We start from the raw sequence: 3,847 nt of genomic DNA, 5'->3' as shown, positions 1-3,847 counted from the left end.
CCTTCTTTACCAATCTTGCCTCTTTTCCTCATTGATCATATGCTGTCAGTTTTTTTCATGGGCTTTTTAGCCTCATAAGAGCATGTACAGTATACATCTATTGTAGAGACCAGTAGCAGTTAAAATTGTGAAAGACCAATGTATGAATGAGTACATGCCACTTTGAAAAGCCTGTTCTAGCATCCTGCTTCAAATGCTGGGCAGATTTACTCAGAACCCCAATGAACTCAGTTTTTTCTTACTCTAGGTATAATGCCTTAAATTTTTTTTAAGGTTTATTTATTTTAGAGAGAGAGAAAGAGTGCAAGGGTGAGAGGGAGAGAGAGAGAGAGAGAGAGAGAGAGAGTCTGTCTCAAGCAGGCTCCATGTTCAGCACAGAGCCTGAAACAGGGCTCGATCCTCCAAGTTGGACATTTAACTGACTGAGCCACCCAGATGCCCCTGTGTTTCATTTGTTTAAATGTTGTATTTATTTCTGAGAGAAAGAGACAGCATGAGCAGGGGAGGGTCAGAGAGAGAGGGAGACACAGAATCTGAAACAGGCTCCAGGCTCTGAGCTGGCTGTCAGCACAAAGCCCAGCACAGGGCTTGAACCCACGAACTGTGAGATCATGACCTGAACCGCAGTCGGGCGCCCAACTGACTGAGCGACCCACGTGCCCCCATTTTTAATTTAGTTTTATATATATGGATATAGAAATCCTCCTGTGGATAACAAGTTAATAATGGTCTAGGTCTAGATTTTATCAATATTTATATGCCTTAATAAATGTTTATTGAATTACTGCAGAAATACCCCCCACGGTCTCCCTTTGTACATATAATTAATAAAACATTTTTATTTTTTATGGGATGTTATAAAGACGTTATTTTAAAATGCATGTATTTCCTCTCATTTCATGGAGCTTTAATCAGGGGTTNGAAAATGGGTCTTGAAAATAAGATTTTTTTCTTCCAGATTTTTATTTAAAATGTAAACAAAAGGAAAAGAAATATGTTTCTAGAGAAAATGTAAGTAAATATGACAAAGTGCTTCTTAGGTAATCTACTTTCAATTATTGCTAACTTGGATATGTCATCTCAGAGAAGGAAATATGTAGTATACATGTCTGCAGATGCAGAACTAACTTATGATACATGTAATATAATGACAGTAATGCACACATGTGTATGTGTGTGTGTAGATATGCATATATGCATATAGTCATACCTAAGCATATATATCATGTGATCTGCAATTTTCCAGTGACTCAGTGAATTACAGAATTTAATCATACTGTGATATGGCAAGTGTAGTGTAATCTTTAGTTACCATTTCCTTACCCTGTGCTTGAATAAGGAATATGAATATAGCCATATAAACATACATTATTTTTCTTCTTATCCACCCTGAGAAGATCATAAGATATCATTTAACACATACATGCAATATATACTGTCTTTCCACAATCTCTTTTTCCACATGAACTTCCTTCTCACCCCCTGTTGTTTAGATGGTGAAAAGAATTCCTTTGGAGCTTTGCATTTTTTCAGGAGACACAGTGATCATTTGTATTCTCTTGTCCCAACTTGCACTCAAGGATAAAAGGAGTGAGTTGTTCTTATTCACTCCACAATCCCTTTTCTGGTCCCTTATCTCATATTAAAGATGAGGTTTAGATTCCGCTTTGGATTGGTTGCCTTATTTTTACTCTGTTGTTTATTATGTCTTTTAAAAACTTTTTAAGTCTTAGAAACCGTATCATATTTATATGTGGGCAAATGGGTTTGAAATGCCCAAAGAGGCTGGATCTAGAACTCATCAGTTCTGCAGCAAATGGAAGAAAAACCGAATGATTTCTAGGCCAGCCTAGACCATGATGCCTCCTAACAGCTGCATCAAAAGAATAATCAGCATCATAACCAATTATTGTGTTGTTAAATGATTATTAAATTGTCATGTTAATACAGGACAATGTCTAATATCAGTTTTTGTTTGTTGTTTATACGAAGAAAGGGAAATGATACTTACTGGTCATCTAATATGAAACATGATCTGTGCTTAGAAGTGATGCATGGCAAGATCTATAGACTAATTTGTGAAACATTTCCATAGAAATAAACAACTCTGGCGTGTGAGCTGCCACTTTCCTTTTGAGATGCTCCAGGTGTATCTTTACCCCAGCCTCGCCTGTCCTAATCAGTGCTAGGCCGAAATCCCCTGATCCCTGATTGTGACTGGTGGCCCAACTCTCCCTTTGTCCTTTGTGCAGAGAAAGGAAAAAGAGAAGGCTTGGGATATAGACTGCTTATGGCATGCTTTGGACTCAGATGGGAATAGATCTGCTCTGAGATGCACTTTCCACTGAGCTGTGCTCTGAGCCCGGTCACTTCTGCCTTGGGACCATTGTCTGATCAAACCACATTCATCAATGAGCGAACACATCCCTCAGTTCTCTGGTGTTCTTGATCACACATTTATGGACTTAGTAAGGGGTAGTCCAACCTCTCTGTAGACTAGTGAATTCTAGAAAGTTGTTATGTTAGTACCTGAGAAGTTTCCATAAGAACGAATAACTGGAACATTTAAGAACTGAATGCAGAACATTTTACATGAGTTCTGACCTGAATAGGGTAAAGCTGAGTGCACTTGTTTTCTAGGGTCTCAGTATTAATGCACTGAAACCCTGACATTTTTGTTTGAAGGTTGATTTCATTTGCTATTTCTTCCAACTTTATATTTAACTCACTGAAATGTTCAACTGGTGTACTTTGAAGTCGACTTCAGCTCCTTTCTATACTTTTTTAAAAATTTAATAATGTCCACATAACTGGGATGAACTGTCCTGCTCCTGTAGAGACTGCATACAGGAATATGAGGTTTCTTATTGTGCACAGTGAACTAGTGCCTCCTTAAACAAATTCTTACAAGAATTTAAGAATAAAGTTACTAGGGTGGCTCAGCCGGTTAAGCTACTGACTTTGGCTCAGGGTTCATGAGTTTGAGCCTCACATCAGGCTCTGCACTGACAATGCTGAGCTTGCTTGGGACCCTCTATCCATCTCTCTCTGTCCCTCCCCTATTCTCTCACTCCCTCTCTCTCAAAATAAATAAAAAAAAATTAAAAAAAAAGAAGAAGAAGAACGGAGTTATCACCATCATGAGTGTGTGTGAAGCAGCTTATCACATTGCCATTTTGGTGAAAGAGGGCATCCAGGTTCTGGACCAGCCTTTTGATGATGGTGTACCACCATCCAGCCAGATTTTTGATAAGTAGTTGAAACTCGTAAAAAAGAAATTTCCTGAAAATCCTGAATCTTGTATTGCAGTTCACAGTGCTGTGGGTATTGGGAGAACTTCCGTGCTTGTTGCCTGAGCATTAAATGAAGGTCGAATAAAATATGAAGGTGCAGTAAAATTCACAAAGCAAGAGCAATGTGGAGATTTTAACAGTGAGAAGAAACTTTTGTATCTGGAGAATTATCGTCCTACATTGTACCTGCACCTCAGAAATGCCAGTTACAACTCTACCATTCAATGAATGGGTGCTGCCTGATGCTATGGCCTTGGATGTGAAACTTTAGACANCAAATAAACCTTCCATAAGAACATTGAAAAAGTTTTAGCAGGCCACAAACTTGCCAGAATTAGAGCCACTGCATTTTTTATGTTATTTTCACACTTAGTAAAAGATTCTAGCTCTTCAATATTTAAAATGTGTTTTCCATCTGTATCAATTGTATCTTATCAACATACAAGAAATTTAGAGTAATGAGGTATGAAAATACCCAGTGCAATACTTGTATATCTCTAGTCTTAAGTAGTCCTTCGGTGATTTATTCCTTCAGTCACTTCACACATTGAAGG

General features: G+C 38.1%; 1 pseudogene; it reads left to right on the top strand.

Moving 5' to 3' along the window:
- The first annotated feature begins 2,812 nt into the window (after positions 1-2,812).
- On the top strand, positions 2,813-3,521 carry LOC144224270 (protein tyrosine phosphatase type IVA 1 pseudogene; annotated as a pseudogene).
- The last annotated feature ends 326 nt before the right edge of the window (positions 3,522-3,847 follow it).

The sequence above is a fragment of the Crocuta crocuta genome, unplaced genomic scaffold (genome assembly GCF_008692635.1).
Source record: "Crocuta crocuta isolate KB4526 unplaced genomic scaffold, BGI_CrCroc_1.0 scaffold1129, whole genome shotgun sequence".
In the NCBI taxonomy this organism is placed as follows: domain Eukaryota; kingdom Metazoa; phylum Chordata; class Mammalia; order Carnivora; family Hyaenidae; genus Crocuta; species Crocuta crocuta.
This window is presented reverse-complemented; position numbering and strand designations above follow the sequence as displayed.